Consider the following 18,088-nt stretch of genomic DNA (forward strand, 5'->3'; position numbering starts at 1 on the left):
TATCTAGCTATCTCGCTATTTATTTTTTTTATTTATAATGCGTCTGTGTAAGCTCTCAGTCGTACAGGAGTGGTCCATCGATGAAAAGGTTTCTTCGGCCGTCATCTGTACTTTTTTGAAGGTGTCTCACGTTTCGCTTCTTATCCAAGATGCTTCTTCAGCGATCTAAAGTCTTACTGGTAGTTTCGGCCCTATCTATCTATCTGTATATATCCCTATTGTCCAGACATGGCGGTGCTGCTATGATTGGTCCCTGCTCTCAGGTTGGGGGGGAGCAGAGGACTACTCCCTGCGGCTCCACTGATTGTTCATATTGTCCTCCCTAACGACTGGCCTGATTGCCCTATTTGCTCTGGTATCACCTCATCAGCATTACTAATCCTATGTTGCCTAAGCAGGCTGTTGTACGAACGATCCAAATTGAAGCTCCCACCACCATATCGGTTTCGTGACATTTGCACCTAAAAGCTAGCAACCACTCATTTGACGACAATGAGGTTAAAATCTTAGCGAAAGAACATAGATGGTTTGAAAGGGAAGTAAAAGAAGCGATTTTCATTAAAAAAAAGCTACATTTATTTATAATGGTTAGCTCCAATGCTTTGGTGTAGATTTTACACTATTTTTTAAAAGGAAGCATGTAAGCCACAAAGGTAAGTTTGGAGAAGTTGCATTTGAACCTATTACACTGGTTACTCAGCTCATTGTTGTATTTGTTGCATCACACATGCTCAAAGAGCTTGTTTTTGAAAGGGGCCATATTGATAAAAGTGATGTAAACATTGCCGTTTGTTTATGAGAGATATTAAAGGCTTTTTGTTTGGTGGAGGGACCATGTGAGCCCAGACTTTGATGCAAAATAGATTTTCGACTTATTTGGAAAAACTCCACTCCAATATGACAACAGTTATCTGTTCAAGGTGATAAAGCAAATAGTTGAGTATTTATCACGATCATGAGGTGGCCCGCAGCCCTCTGTCCCACTGTAATAGATTTGGATTGGATTGGATTGGATTTGCCTTTATTAGTCTCACAGTGGAGAAATTTACATTTCACAGCAGCAAAGTGATGAAAGTAATGAAAGTAGAAAAACAAAATTTGCCTCCGCGTTGAGCAGATCTTCACTTTCAGAAACAAAACAAGAGCGATCTGTCGGAAACTGTTCATTTTTAATTTACTTGAAGGTGTGATGTGCTCACATGTTTACCTTGACATCGAGCAGAAGGTAGAGCAAACAATATCTGTTTATGCAACAGAAGTGTGTTTATTCATGGGGATATTATGAAGAGACAAAGTGAACTACAGTAAAGTCTCGTTATATCGATATTGGTTATATCGATAGTACTGCTTATTACGATACTATTTCTATGAACGCAAGGAGAAAATTTACATGCCGCAGCATCGGATATATCGATAGTCCGGTTATATCGATATTTTTTCCGACTCCCGAGAATATCGATATAACGAGACTTTACTGTATTTTAATAGTTTATTGGAAGCTGCAAATAGAAAATCTCTATAGGAAGCCAATGTGTGAGGATTAGTAGTTGTCAGGGTTATGGACCCCGTTGCACACCCCTGCCCTGATTTTTCTTATTTTACCTTTTGCACACCTATACTTTACATCATTCATTTGCTGTATCCATCAGGCTGCCGAATACTAGACTGTGTGAACGTTTGAGATTCAAACCCGAGGTCCTTAGAACTGTGAGGCAGAGTCCCTAACCACTACAGAAACATGCAGCCGCTCCCTAGACCAAATATGTTCACTCATTTACTGCCATCCCTGAATTTATTCGAGAATTAAAAATATGACGTGGAGCGCCATTCCTGAATTCGTTCGGGTTTTCTTTTTTCTTTTTTTGGGTGCCGATAAAGTGCAGGCCAGACCTCTGGCAATGTTTTTCCCCTTCCACAAGGGGGAAGCATTTCCCTTTTTTCCATATTAACGCTTTGTTCCAACTTCAGCTGTTGTTAAAGCGCCATGTAAACCAATATTTTATTGTATTTTGGACATCCACCCTCATTTCACGCTAATATAACTCCAGACCCATATACTTTAGGGATTAACTCTGATGAAAGAAGAGAATCTAGGGTTTCTTGTGCTGCAATGAATGTTTATGTCGTCCTAAAACTCAGTGTCCCGTGGGTCCTGGAATTTGAGTGACAATGACAAAAACCCTGGCTGGCACTGGAGTGGACACATTTTTGCACATGTCTGGCAGTGAATGGGTTAAGTAGCAGTAAGCACTTTTTTATTTTTCTTCTTAGGAGTTCCTTTCCTGCAGTTGTAGCCTGTAATTTACTTTCAAGCTAAATCGCTAAAATTGGTTGATATGGTAACGGAAGCTCAACTCTTTCATGGCAAAGCACTAATGCATTATTGTGATTTCGAATCTGTTACTTTGAAGCAAAAGTTTTATTTCCTTGAGTTCATACACACACAGTTCGATGACAAACCAAACAAGCATCGAACGGAACATATTCCAAATCTTCCCTTTGGCAGCCGTATAATATTCAAATAATTACAAGGGCTATCTGGGATTCATCTTTTGTACATAAAGCCATGGTGATGCCTGTCTGGCGCTTATCTGAAGTGGCAAACTTGCTGCTTTAATTGTTATCGTCACAGCAGTGGAGTGGATGTTTTGAAATCATGCGGTTGGGCGGATAAGGGCTTGCTAATTCCCCATGCTTACTGTCTATGTCAGGTCTTATCATCTGGAGATAGCGCCTTCTTCCACAATGAGTGGCGCCATGCGGGAGGTGGAACTTTTTTTTGACGGGGACCACCACAAATGGGAGGGGATAAGATTCAGAGATTCACATTTGACGAAATCTGCAGAAGGCATTTCTATGAAAGCAGCGTTTAAAGGACAACCGACGTGACTTTTTTGTTTCTTAACTGACATGAGAAAAACGTTTTATAGCATCTAAAATACCCAAAACACGCTGTATGATATTTTTATTCAAATGCAAAACACCAATAAAAATGAATTAAAGTGTCCAAAATCTGCAAAAAAATTGAGCTGCGAATTGGGCATTTTCAGAAAGTCCCGCCCCCAGTTCGTGACGTCACGCCAAGACGTCTTGCATTGCTGGAGAATCAAAACAATGCCTTCAGATTCGGAGAAGATGCTTTCTTGTTACACATCCAGTTATGAATATGATTCAAATAGTTCTGAAGAGGAAAGCATACATGTTTGCAATTGATTAAAGAAGTCCTTCGGTGTCGTTTTGAGGCATCTGGACTGCAATGTAGCGTCCCAGAAAAGTGGCACAAAATGGCCACCAAGCTGTTGTGAGGAATGAATCAGCCTGTTTGCACAGGCTGATGAATTCCTTCCATGGAGCTTGGGCGCCCTCTTATGGCGGCTTTTGGGTGCAACATGAGGTTTTCAGACCAAATAAGTACAGCAAAATACATTGACGTGATGGAAGGACTGCTACAATGTGTCTTTTTTTTCTGTCAGGGGCGTTCCTTTGGTGACGTCACATACGGACTCGTCACCGACTCAAAAACAAGACTTCCTGAATATTCAGCGCGAGTCTTAAAATGTAAAATATAGCTATATCCGGTGGAATCTTATTAAAATACGCTCAGTCGAAGTCATTTGAAGCCATTTTACAAATTATGGACACAACCTGTCCGGGGGCGTCGGTTGTCCTTTAAAACATGTGCCTTGGCTTTGCAAAAGCCGGGGAAACAGGGGTCCACTTGCTATTCGCTATCTATTGGCTAGCTAGATAGCTTTCTATCTGTTTGAATTACGTCCGGGTTGAGTGAACGCTTGCGCATGTGGCTGCCACTGCTCCCCTACAGAAAAACTTATCCTGTGACTGTAAAGTGACCTTGATAGTTTTGAAAGGCGCTTATATATGAAATGTGTTATTATTATTATTATTATTATTAGTAGTAGTAGTAGTAGTAGGAGTAGTAGTAGTAGTAGTATTAGTATTATTAAGATGATATTTGAGTTACTTCCGGGTTGAGTGAACGCTGGCACATGTGACGAACAAGAAAAAGAAGAAGAACACAAACAAGAAGAAGAAGCCACTCACTAAGAGGAAATAAAAGACTGCCTTCATGGAAAGATACTGTCATGACTAATAGGAAGGAGAAGAAAGAAACAAGACCACCAAGTCAACCCCCCTATCCCCTCTACCCCTAGACCCGTGCTTCTTCCCAGTCACTCCCCCTCCTGGTCCTTGGCGCCTCCTGCTGACGTCATCGCCCAGCGCCACTGATCTTGTCAACAATCACACCACATCTCCCCTTTCTAGCATTGGATAGACTACCAATGATTCAACAGACCTTGAGGATTATTCTGCCTCGTGGTTGAAAGGTCTGCTCGTCCCTCAGACTGTGACAAGGGATCGCACTCCATTTGAGAACAATAACTTGATGGTCCATCTTAACTGATCCTCCTCTATGCTCTGTAATGGGCTGAACATTGTATGGACAAACAGAACAGCATGTACAAGTACATCTCAATATTCGGAATACACCCACCCCCGTTTTTTTTTTTTTTTTAAACGAACAACCCTGCAAGCAGGGCCTGAAAGTAGGGGAAAATGGGTGAAAAAAAAGAAAATCACAAGTCCAACCTGGTTGGTTTCACCACGACTCTTCAAGCATGTCTTTCGATGATGGCTCCTTCCGCTCCTTGGTCCTTAATCCACACACACTGTCCCGGGTTGAGTCTGACGAGGTTCTGTGCACGATGTCGCGTGTTGTAGCGTTGTGCATCTTTTGTCCTCTTCTCATCTTCCTTCTGGATGATGGCTTCTCGGTCGGGGATGGCTGGGTTAAGCAGGACAGGAAGGATGGGAACCCTCGTGCGGAGTCTCCTCCCCATTAGAAGCTGAGCGGGGCTGTACCCGTTTTCAAGAGGGGTAGCCCTGTACGCAAGCAAGGCCAGATAGGGGTCATCTGCTTTTTTCAAGAGGCTTTTGATCGTCTGAACTGCACGTTCTGCCTCGGCAGACCAAAGCACTCTGTCCCTTCAGTAGGATTCCGTCGGACGTTCTACTGTTGGGATCAAACATGGCCAGCACCGGTGTGGACGTCAGCGCGTCTTTTAAATCTTGAAAGGCTCGTGCCTGGTCGACGCCCCACACCCAGCAGTTCCGTTTGGACAGGAGGTCTCGGAGAGGCTTGTCTCGATCTGCCAACCCCGGCACAAACCTCCCCAGTTGGTTCATCATTCCGAGAAAACTTCTCAACTCTGTTAGATTTGTTGGTTCCGGCATCATCCTTACTGCCTCAGTTTTAGCTGGGTCTGGCCTGATGCCGCTGTCTGAGATCACATGGCCTAGAAATGTCACCTCTGACTTTGACAGTTCACATTTTTCCACATTGAGAGTGATGCCTGCCTCCTGGATTTTCTCCAAGGTAGCATGCAGGCGGGCATCGTGCTCCTCCTGCGTTCGGCCCCATATGAGCACATCATCCATGAGGCAAACAACACCGTCCAGCCCTTCTGTAACCTCTGTTACCATTCTGTTTTGAAAGTGTTCAGGGGCGGAGGCTATCCCAAAAGGTAGCCTCTTGAAATACACCAGCACCACCTTCGCCACCCACCGGCACCGATCCACCGGGTCTTTACAAGACGGACACTGCAGCGCGCCCCTGCCGTCGTACAAGCGATTAGAGAGAGAGAGAGAGGAAGAGAGAGAAAGGGAGGGAGGGGAGAGAGAGAGAGAGAGAAAGAAGGCGCTCGTAGTTCTCCCTGACATTGTCGACACTCTCTGCGTGTACTGTAGATGACTTTTTCCCCTCCCAGCGGCGTCCTCAGCTAAATTGCGCTCCTGGATTTTAAGTGCACGTTGCTGCTTGATCTGCCCCCGAGTCCGTCCTCTCAAAACCGAAGCGGCTGTCTCGCGTCCTGTCAGTGCCGTGCCGTCCCGTCCCGTCCGGACCCGGACTCCGAACCCGAGCCCGATCCACCGGCGGACCTGCTCCTCCTCGCTGTTCGCAAGCTTTCTTTCCACATTGACCCTCAGACGGATGCGTTTTCCGGCTGCTTAAAGTAAGTCGAAGCGGTCGCGCGCGCACGTCGCTTTTTAGATAGTTGAGTGCTTTTTTTTCTTCTTCTTTTTTTCTTGTCATTTACTATTTTTTTGTTACACGATCCACGATGCGCGCACCTCCTCAACAAAGTTCCAGTTGCGGTGCCAATTAGTTTGTAAAATCGTGGTTTTATGGTCGCCTTTTGGAGCGTGAGGCTCATCGTGTCGACATGCACGCGCACACCTCTACGTTGACAGAGAACTCAACGCACTTTATTTGGACTTTGAATTCGATTTAAAATAACACGTTGATTGCGATTGACCCATATTTTGGATGATATTTAAAAGTTAGCTTGACTTTCGGTGGAAATAAAACTGTCATTCAAAAAGCGTCCCGGGCAGAGTTAGAAGGAAGCTTGAATAACCTTTTTAAAAGTGAAAGTGTTTCTAATCGCTAATATATGTATGTTTGTATATACGCAAATTGATAGGGTTTAAAATAACGGATCCAGTGATTTACAAAATAAAAGTGAAAAAAAACGTATATTTTGTGGGACAGTCCGAATTAAAAATTAACATATTCTTTTCATAAATAATAGAGCAAAGATCAAGCGGATAAAAATTGATGACAGACCTTTTCAGGCTATATGAACCTTTTTTAAAACATATGTAAATATGCTATTTGGTTTTATTTATTTAAAATGTACTTTCATATCCTTAAACCTGTTGCAGTTCAAGTCGTAATAATGTTACTATAAATAACCTGTTCACTTAGAATCCTTGGCATGTTGGAAATGGGACTTTTTTTATTTGAAATTACACAACTCATTTTAAAATGTAAAGGAAATAATAATAATAAATCCCAAATCAGTTTGTTTAAATATAAAAAATAAAGTCATCAAACTTTCCGCTGGCGTTCGCGTTCACGGTTGTTATTCCCACACATGCTTAATTGTAAACAGTAAATACACTCTTTTTCCCCCCGATGAACCTTTGTTTTATGTATAGTTTTTGAAACCTGGAACATTTTGTAATCAGCAGAAATTCAATTGAAATAATTACAATTATTTTTCCTAGCTCTCAACAAAGAATACAAGTCTGAAAGTTCCATTTCAAGCAGCGCTTAAAATATCATTGATTCCATTTTGAGCTTGTGAAATACCCCCCCCCCCCCACCACCACCACCTTTCTTTTTTTTTTTTTACTTTTCCAGTGAAAATGGTTTTAGTGTAAGCCAAATATTAGCCCCCTTTGCCCCCCTCCTGTGGCCACGGTCAATGAAGTTGTCCTGTCTGGCCTGTTGCTCTCTTGGGATTTAGCGTTGGCTTAATCGGCTCAGAGAGGAAGGTGAGTGCTCGCATGTGGACCCACGATTACACACTGAGGACTCTGTCAACCAGGCACTGTAATCTCAGGGACCTCGTGCAAGCACGGACACACACACACACACACACACACACAATTACATGCACACACACACACACACACACACACACACACACACCACACACAGACAAAAAGCATGGCCTGTCGCCATAATGCTCACTCACCCTAACTGTCCTGCCGACTTTTTGTTGCCCCCCCCCCCCCCCACACCCCCTCTCTTCTCCCTGCGGACAAATCATGTGGGATTTTGGGCACTGATTCACAAAACCAACAATGACAACACATACTTGCGCCTCTCATAGAGGGATTAGAGGGTCACGTGGCCCTGTGATTGGCCCGGGCATTGAGCCGATTGTCAGGGCACTTTGCTGTACACTGAAGGGGCTCAGTGAGGCTTTACTTCAAGGAAGAACTAACTCGATGTGTGTGTGTGTGTGTGTGTGTGTGTGTGTGTGTGTGTGTGTGTGTGTGTGTGTGTGTGTGTGTGTGTGTGTGCACTGTTAAGTGGTAATTATTCGCCTCGCTCCACCCCGAGCATCGTTTGACCAAAATTGTGTCTTTTTCTTTTAAATGTAGCAGCATAAAAATATGCCAAGTGTATCACACGGGCATCTAAACCGCCCCAAAAAACACATTATTATTATTATTAATTTATTATTCACATTATATTGGACTTTCATTTGACAGTTTGGTTCAGATGCTTGAAATTTTTGATTCGTAATACAGTTTGTGTGAGGTCCCCATTAGTCAGGTGTACCTGGTAAGGATCATGTGTGAATTATTTAAAGAAATTTAAATATTTTGAAATTGAGTCCCCATTATGCAGATACAATCGGTTTTACTGCAGTCGCTGTGTATAACATGACGAAGCCAACGTGTGCATGCCTAATTCTTTTTAGAGCTGTAAGTGATTTGGTAAGGGTGGTCCCCATAAGTGATGATCCGGTAAGGATCGTGTGTGAATTATTTAAACGAATTGAAATATATTGAAATTGAGTCCCGACGTAGAAGCTTGGCCGAAACAAACATGCGAATCAAACCTCTGAAGATGGAGGACATTGATTCGCTGTGGCGACCCCCTATGGGAAATGCCGAAAGGAAAAGAAAATGTGAGTCCCCATTTTGCACATAAAATCGGTTTTTTTTTCTGAAGTCCCCAAAAGACATGGTCCGAACATGATTTCATAAAGTGTTTTATATTTCAGAAAAGTGTATAATCTGACAAAGTTAGCGTGTGAATGCCTGATATTTTTTAAATCTGTGAGTCATTTGTAAAAGGGTGGTCCCCGAAAGTGATGATCTGAAAAGTGGTCCCCAGAAAACATGAAAACGTGTATCTGTGTGTGTGCATTTGGGTTTCATCAGTGTGTGCAATGCATTTAACATACTTGATAACACTGGTAATCATCCCTTCCACCCTACCCCGAGCATAATTGTCTTTTTCTTTTAAATGTAGCAGGATAAAAATATGCCAATTTACAGACATGTAAACCCAAGGAGGAAAAAAAAGCCCATTTCACGATTCTCCCCTCATGGAAAACCAGATCTATGACAACATTTAGCTTCATAAGAACATCAGAGGCGCTCATGTATAAGCAAATAATTCAACAGCCTCCTTCCCCAAGCCCTTTGGTGTACTTTAAAGTACCCTCCCGTGTACCCCTCTCCTCCGTCGGTGATTTCAAATATTTTGAAAGAGGCTTTGCAGCGTTTGCTCATCATCAGAGCGCTCATTTGGCCACTGGAGGTTAGGTGGCGAGATGTGGTGGGAGATCTCAAAGTGCAGTAATTTGCTCTTTATTCCATTTTGGGCTGAAACGAGAAGGTGATCGGGGTGAAGGAAATCAAATGATGAGGCTCAGGTAGCGTGGAAATAAAATGGGGAACTAAATATGACTCAACAAAGGTCGTCGTTAACATCATTGTCCCCGATTTGCAGCTGGTTGTTATGAAGCAGATGAAAAGTTTCTTCCTGACTCAAAAAGCAGCTTGTTATGGACTTTGTTACACAAGGCCATGCCCGCCTTTTATGCCCGTAATGAAATTATTATTGCGACTAATGAAATTAGAGAAATTAGACGTGACCTCACTTTTTCAACTTCAAACCGGCTGCGCTTCCTTATTAAAAAAAAAAAAGAAGATACAATGCGGAGAATCCAAATAAACAGAACTCGCGCGGGGTTTATGGTGAATGCAAATATTTGAGAATGTCCTTAGTTTTGCATAATGTTGCCAAGTCTCTCTCTCGTAATTAGCGTTGATGCTCAGCAGCGTTCTTGTGTGAGTGTGTGTTTGTGGGAGGTGGTGGTAGTGGTCGGGGGGGGGGGGGGGGCTTGTTCACTGGGGTGTTAAAGATCACAGCGGAATAGATCAGTCTTTGATGTTTAATTGTATTGTAAAACACACTTTAGAATCTTTTCTAAAGTTTATTTTTTTGTTTTCGGTTTCTTTGTGTTTACTGTTTGTGTGTATGTGTGTGTGTTTGTGCGTTTATTGTCTGCGTTTGCACATAGGAATGTTTATGCCTTTGTTTTTGTTTTTTTGCTTGAGTCGTGCAAGGTTCCTCCAGGTGCGTATTCCAAATGAAAATGCGGCATCATATTTGTTCTTGTCTGATAAAGAAATTTTTGAGTTTGAGGTCTGAAGTTAACTCATTCACTGCCAGATGATGTGCAAATAGATGTCCACTCCAGTGCTAGGGTTTTTGTCATTTTCACTCAAATTGCGGGACCCGCAGAATATTGAGTTTTCGGACGACATAAAAATTATATGCGGCATTAGAAACCTGAGACTCTCTACTTTCATCAGACAAAAATAGTCAATTCCTAAGTTATATGGTTCTGGAGTTATATGGCTTGAAATGAGGGCGGCTGTCCAAAATAAAAATGCAATACATACATATTGGTTTATATAGCGCTTTAATGGCTGCCGCTGCTCACCCGCACAAAAAAAAATCCTGTGACTGTAAAGTGTCCCTGAGAGTTTTGAAAGGTGCTTAGAAATTAAATGTATTATTATAAAAAAGGGAAATTCTGCCCCCTTGTGGAAGGGAAAAATATTGCCAGAGGTCTGGCTCGTGCTTTATCGGCACCCTAGCAAGAAAAAAAAACAAAACCTGAACAAATTCGGAACTGCCGCTCCACGTCATATTTTAAATTCTTTAATAAACTCGCGGATGGCAGTGAAGGAGTTCACATATTTGGTCTGGGGAGAGGTTAAAAAAAGGGTTAATTCCTAAGTTATATGGTTCTGGAGTTATCTGTGGTTGATATGGGGGCGGCTGTACAGAATACAATGCAATACGTACATATTGGTTTTTATAGCGCTTTAACAACAGCTGAAGCTGGAACTAAGCGCTAACATGGACAAAAGGAAAATGCTGCCCCCTTGTCGAAGGGGAAAACATTCCCAGAGGTCTGACCAGCGCTTTATTGGCAAGCAAGAAAAACCAAAATCCGAATAAATTCGAGAATGGCAGTGAATGAGTTAATCATGCCTCCCTTTTTTTTTTTTCATTTTTAAAATGACGCCATAGTGATGTCGCAATGAACAGGACGTCCTGCCTCCTCCTTCCTGTTTCCTGTTTCCTGTCCGGGCCTGTCGGTCACGACGGCGGCGGCAGCCTGACTGGGTGGTCCGCAGGCTAGCCGCGCGCTGACCACACAATGGTATCGTCAGCATTAGCCCACCTAAAGAGACACCCTGAACACCTCTCGCCGCGCTTGAGGCCGGCCGGCTCCTTGAAATATTTGGATAGCAGGAAGAGGGAGGGAGGGACGGACGGAGTTGTTGGATTGCGTGCGCATGATAAGACAAAAGAAACATTTACATAAAGTTGGTACCTTTCGCTCTAAATATTGAAGTTATCCCGGCTCGCTTGTTCGGATTCAATTTTGTATTATTTTTTTCAAATGAGCTCTTTTTTTATCTTAATTTGAAACCTTATTTTAAAATCTTGTGAGAATGCTGACGTTTTATCTTGGAACACCATAGGTGTGCTTATCATTATCGATATGATATGCTTGAATTGTATGGAACTCAAGTTACCTGTGATCTGTACTCTTTCATGTACCATATTTCCTGGGGTATAAAGTGCACCGGAGTATAAGGTGCACCCCCAATGAATGGTGTATTTTAAAAGATATTTCATATATAAGGTGCACCGGAGTATAAGGCGCACCCGCAGGGAATGGTGTACATAACAAATCATATATAAGGCGCACCGGAGTATAAGGCACACCCCCAATGAATGATATATTTTAAAACATATTTCATATATAAGGCGCAACGGAGTATAAGGCGCACCCCCAGGGAATGGTGTACATAACAAATCATATATAAGGCACACCGGAGTATAAGGCATACCCACAATGAATGGTGTATTTTTAAACTTTGTTTCATATACAAGGCGCACCAGAGTATAAGGCGCACCCCCAAAGTATGGTCTATTTTTAAGCATTTTTCATATATAAGGTGCACCAGAATACAAGGCGCACCCCCAATGAATAGTATATTTAAAAAAAAAATCATATATACAGCGCGCCAGAGTATAAGCTGCACCCTCAATGAATAGTGTATTTGTAAACTTTTTTTCATATATAAGGCGCACCCCCAATAATTGGTGTATTTTTAAGCTTTTTTTCCATATATAAAGCACAGCAGAGTATAAGGCGCACCCCCAATGAATGGTGTATTTGTAAGCTTTTTTTCAAATATAAGGCGCACCAGAGTATAAGGCACACCTGCAATGAATGGTGTATGTTTAAACTTGTTTCATATATAAGGCGCACCAGAGTATAAGGCGCACCCCCAGTGAATGGTGTATGTTTAAACTTGTTTCATATATAAGGCGCACCAGAGTATAAGGCACACCTGCAATGAATGGTGTATTTTTAAACTTTTTTCATATATAAGGCGCACCAGAGTATAAGGCACACCTGCAATGAATGGTGTATTTTTAAACTTGTTTCATATATAAGGCGCACCCCCAGTGAATGGTGTATTGTTAAACTTTTTTCATATATAAGGCACACCAGAGTATAAGGCGCACCCCCACTCAATGGTGTATTTTAAAACGTTTTTCACATATAACACGCACCGGAGTATAAGGCGTACCCCCCAATGAATGATGTATTTTAAAACTTTTTTTCATATATAAGGTGCACCGGAGTATAAGGCAAACCTGCAATGAATGGTGTATTTTTAAACTTTTATCATATATAAGGCGCGGAGTATAAGGCACACCCTCAATCTATGGTGTATTTTATTGTATTATTCATATATAAGGCGCAATGGAGTATAAGGCCCACCTTCAATAAATGCAAAATGTTTCCATATATAATATATAGAAATGTATAAAAGTTTTCCACCTGTTGTGGCTCAATACAACTTCACCTATAAGCCGCACCAGCGTATAAGGCGCAGGGTCATCTTTTGAAGGAAATCGAGGCTTTTGGGTACGCCTTAGACACCAGAAAATACGGTAGTCCACCCGCGATCAAACAGATCATATATTTTTGTCACATCGAAGTCCTTCGGGAGCGTCGAGTGCGGCGAGATGCACATAAGGTGGCTCTGTGCAAGAGCATGCATCCATTTGAAGCGTCTTTTTTTGAGCTGCCGCCGCCATTCCTGCTATCAAGTATTTTTAGACGATCTCGTGTTGACACATCAATCCAAGAGAGGAAAAATGACTCACGTTTTTTAACCTTTCTGCCGCCAATGTCTCGCAAAATCAACTGTAAATCCCCTCCAATATTTTTAATTCACGTCACATTCGAACGTTTTTTTTTTTTTTTTGACTCGTATGAGTTTTGAGCATTTGTGAAAATCAACAACAAAAACCGTCAACCTGCCAACGTCCAAACTCGTATTCCTTTTTGCCGTCATCTGGGCCGTTCCCACCCCGTAGGCCGGCTTGTGTAATACTTGTCCTGAAAGTGAAACTTTACCGCCTTATCTCGCAATGTTCCATTTGGTCTGGCTCATGTACAGTAGCACTGTGATGCATGCCTCCCTTTTTTTCTCCAAAGTGCAGCTGATGATGTCATTATTTTTATTCATACTTTATAGATGCTTCATCCGGACGATGGAAAGAGTGGGGGGGGGGGACGCTAGGGGGGGAACAATGGAGAAGGAGCAAGAAGATGGAGAGATGGTATTGCGGAAGGAGATTTTCAGTGGAGGAATATGTATAATGAATGAGGGTGGGCACTTTGTTTGAAACTCCAGCCTCCGTGCTTCACTTGAAGCATTGCTGGCCGGAGTCGTGGCCTCTCTCTCTCTCTGTCTCTCTCTCTCTCTCTCTCTCTCTCTCTCTCTCTCTCTCTCTCTCTCTCTCTCTCTCTCTCTCTCTCTCTCTCTGTCTCTCTTTCTCTCTTTCTCTCACCCTTTAGAATCTCTTTGAGATGCTTTCACCTGGCCTGCGCTGCAATGCTGTGGAAAAACAAATAGCCTTGTCGAAGAAGGCTCGGTGATAGAGAGCGAGAGCTGACAATGGGAGAGAGAGGTGAGGCTTGTGTAGCGCTCAGACGATAGTGGAGACTACTGGCACCCGGCCCGCACTTCCTAAATAGTGCCTTCTACAGAAATAGCTCAGCCTTGATATTGACTTTTGGCTGCCGCTCGTGCATGCATGTGTGTGTGTGTGTGTGTGTGTATGCTCAATAGATTGACACATCCATTGTTCAGATTTTTTTCCACTTTGTTAGTTAACTTTTTGGCACAGCGCGTGATCATATGAGGAAGCCAAGGGGGCGTGGCCTGGTTCACGCGGGATAAAAATGGCCTCTTGACTTATTTTTGGCCTTTTTGCTTAAGCCCGGTAGTGTTTTAAATAGCCCAGGGGAAGTGTGGGAGATACCTGCCGTTCGCTCCCAGGGCCTCCTCGATTCTTCCATCCGGCTGCAAAGCGAACTCTCAACGGGCCCTTTGGGAGTCGTGCAAAACAGGATGAGGGTGTGAGAAAATCAGGGAGTGAGGAAGAAGGGAAAAAATGGCGGTGTCGTAAAATTAGGGACATTTTTCATAAACATGTTGCGGTAATTCAAAAGAAGTGTGTTTACAATTGAACTGCAGGCTATTCAAGGGTGGGTGGTGCGATGTTTATTCCTTGACATTTTTTTTCCAAGAAATGATACATATTTTTATATCTCTTATTTTCATTTCATTTCATTGACCAAAGGTGCTGACAGTTTCCACCGGTTTATTGTCTTCATATTTTTTTTTCCAGGGGATTTTGACTTTTGCATCTTTTTTTCTTTTGGAATCAATTATTGTTGTTCTTAATACTATAAGGTGTCCTTGAGAGATATTATTATTATATTTATTATTTATTATTATTATTATTATTATTATTATTATTATTAATATTATTATTATTAGTAGTAGTAGTAGTATTTATTTATTTATTTATTCTTATTATTATTATTATTATTATTATTATTATTATTATTATTATTATTATTATTATTATTATTATTATTATACATTTCATTTATAACTGCCTTTCAAAACTCTCAAGGACACTTTACAGTCACAGGATATTTTTTTCTGCGGGTGAGCAGCGGCAGCCACATGCACCACCATTCACTTATTATCATTATTATTATTATTTTTTTTTTTAATTAATATTATTATTATCATTCTTTTTATTATGATTATTATAAGTGTTGCTGTTGTTGTTATTATTGTTATTATTATTAATAATAATAATAATAGTAACGATAATAATGATAATAACGAGATTCATAATAATATTAGTATTAATAATATTAATAATAATAACAATAATAATAATAAGAATTACAATAATATTAATTTTAATAATAATAATAAGAATATTAATAATATTATTATTAATGATATTAATAATATTAATAATATTAATAATACTGATAATAATGACAATGACAATGATAACAATAATGAGAAGAATGATAATAATATTAATATTATTAATAACAATAAAAATAATAATAATGATAATAATAGTAACAATAATAATAATCATCATCACCATCACCATATTATTATTATTATTATTATTATTATTATTATTATTATTTGAATGGCGAGCACTATTTGAAGAAGCGCGGTAGTTGGACCCGGCATGTGAGGTCACAGGGTGCTTTTCTCTCTCCTCACTGCCATCTGCACGCCGAGGTGTTAATTTTCTTTCTGAATCTCGGGCATATGTCATGTGAGCGCCGTCAAGAGTGTTGCCTCACGTTGGTGGTGACAAACAGTTCAATTAAAAGTTGGTGAGGGGGTGTTGAGAATGGGACTCTTCGACATCCTTGCATGTGTGTGTGTGTGTTTTTTTTGTTTGCATTTGGAGCATATTAGACCCCCCCCCCCCTCCCAAAAAAAAGAAACATTGTTGGTCAAAGCTGCCCTGAGAAATAGAAATATACAGACTGAAAGGTGGGAATCTGTGACAATCATTCGCACCCTTGGTGAGAGGGAGAGAAAGCGTGAGAGAGACACAGAGAGAGAAAGAGGGGAAAGAGAGAAAAAAGGCAGAAAGAGGGAGAGAGTGAGAGAGGGTGAGGGGGGGTAGAGAGAGAGAGAGAGAGAGACAGAGAGAGAAAAGGGGGGAGAGAGAGGGAAATATAGAGAGGGAGAGAGAGCAAGCGAGGGAGAAAGAGAGATGAAAAGGGAGAGAGAAACAAAAAGGGGAAGAGAGAGAGAAAGAGAGAGAGTTGAAGAGAGAGAGAGATATCATTCTTTATTTCCAATAAACCCCTTCATACAGTATCCCCTCTTTGTCTGAGGGGAATTGAGCGGCCTGTTATTAATATGCTTTTGACAGCTTAATTTGATAAGCGGGCTACTTGTCAGATTGTCCTCTTCCAAAAAAAAGAACCACACTACCACCACCCCCCGTTTTCTTCTTCTTCTTCATTTTTTCCCATGTTCTTCAAAATGCTGCCCGTCGATGACCCACTTCTGAGAGGTGGTCGAAAAACGAAGCAGAGCAGTAGAAAATCCACAGGGAGAACAACAATGAGAAGAAGGCAAAGAGAGGCTAGCGAGTCGTCTACATCGAGTGAGAATGGATATATTGCAAGTTAACGCAAATGCTTTTTTCCCCTCTCTTTTTCTCTCTCCGCCGCCTCCTCACTCGCCTTTCTTGAGCGTCTTCGGCTCGTCTTCCCTTAATCAAGGGAGAAATGCTTGGAACGATAACAGGGATTAGCTCGCAGCGCTCAGCAGCTCCCCTTGGTTAAGTACACATGTAATACGTTGTTTATTTGATATAATGCGCAGTAGGAGCCACAAAAGCCGACGCTGTGCCGGCCGCTGCCACATAAACTCACACAAACACACACACACACAAAATCTATGTACGTTTTTTTAACAACTTTCTTTCATATCATTTAGCTTTTTTGTCTTTCTTTTTGTCTTGTCTTGACCGTATTCTAATTTCTTTTTTCTTCTCTTCACTTCTTTTTATCTATCTATCTATCTATCTATCTATCTATCTATCTATCTATCTATCTATCTATCTATCTATCTATCTATCTATCTATCTATCTATCTATCCTGATTCTGATTCTGATCTATCTATCTATCTATCTATCTATCTATCTATCTATCTATCTATCTATCTATCTATCTATCTATCTATCTATCTATCTATCTATCTATCTATCTATCTAGCTAGCTAGCTAGCTAGCTAGCTAGCTAGCTAGCTATCTATCTATCTATCTATCTATCTATCTATCTATCTATCTATCTATCTATCTATCTATCTATCTATCTATCTATCTAGCTAGCTAGCTAGCTAGCTAGCTAGCCACATACCTAGATAGCTACCTATCTAGCTAGCTACCAAGCTAGCTATCATTTGCTATCTGGCTGGCTAGCTAGTTTTCCAAAGGAACTTCACGCATTGAGGACATCACAAACCAAGCTCCTCCCACATTAATTATATTGTTTTTGTTTTTCAAAGATTGGATTCATCTCAATTTCATCCCAGTTTTCAGTCATCCACACCAAAATAACACATGACTCGGTCAGTCATTCCTCTGAAATCGTTGCGCTTTCATCCCAAAGTGTTTCATAAATCGCATGAAAAGAGTTCATCTGTCGACAATGCGAGCTTTTATGAACGACCCGAGGCAACCCGTAACACTCGGGCGGTGGCGTTGGTGGAACGCAAACTGTCAAAAGTTAGGCCTTCAAAAGAAAAGCACAATTGTAGCAGTTTCATGTTGTGGTTTATTCAGTAATCACACACAATAAACAAGCACATAACAGTTTCAGTGCAACTACCAAATCGAGCCACCAGGGAGCTACAGGAAGTGTGGTATAACTGTTAGGATATAGGCCTGATTTTATTTTGAAGGCGCAAAATTTAACTGGGTGTGATGTTGCTCTAACCTCTACGAATGTTACCGATCGGGCTGGAAGGCTTTTGATTACCTTGAATACTGAATCGAAACTTTCTTTTATGTTTGTTGACCCCTTTTTACTGCTCTTTTCAACCCTTGCTAGGCCATCAAGAGTCTTCAGTAAACCGTTAACGTGATTGTAAATGTTCTTCAGCCATCATCTGTACTTCTTTGAAGGTTTCGAACTTTTCGTTCCTCATCCGAAGAGCTTTGTCAGCCAACTAAAGTTGTGCTGGTAACCCTGCCCCTAAATCCCTGATGGAAAGAGGTGGCTGTGCCAGGCCTCTGCTGAA

The 18,088-nt window shown here is 41.3% G+C and overlaps 1 protein-coding gene across 14 annotated transcripts in view; it reads left to right on the forward strand.

The window, feature by feature from the left end:
• The window catches only part of mef2cb (myocyte enhancer factor 2cb), a 210,770-nt gene that overhangs the window by 108,092 nt on the left and 84,590 nt on the right, over nucleotides 1–18,088 (forward strand). For 2 of the 14 annotated variants that reach the window (XM_088993764.1, XM_088993765.1), the window contains exon 1: nucleotides 5,589–6,032. The exons of 2 other annotated variants lie outside the window; for them this stretch is intronic. The gene's annotated coding sequence lies outside the window, so the exon portion shown is untranslated. Of the gene's footprint in view, nucleotides 1–5,588; nucleotides 6,033–18,088 lie in introns of those variants that run through there. 10 more of the 14 variants (XM_088993759.1, XM_088993761.1, XM_088993769.1 and 7 more) reach the window with 9 other exon arrangements.

Source organism: Hippocampus bargibanti, linkage group LG04 (assembly GCF_051943395.1).
Source record: "Hippocampus bargibanti isolate YZ-2025 linkage group LG04, ASM5194339v1, whole genome shotgun sequence".
In the NCBI taxonomy this organism is placed as follows: Eukaryota; Metazoa; Chordata; class Actinopteri; order Syngnathiformes; family Syngnathidae; genus Hippocampus; species Hippocampus bargibanti.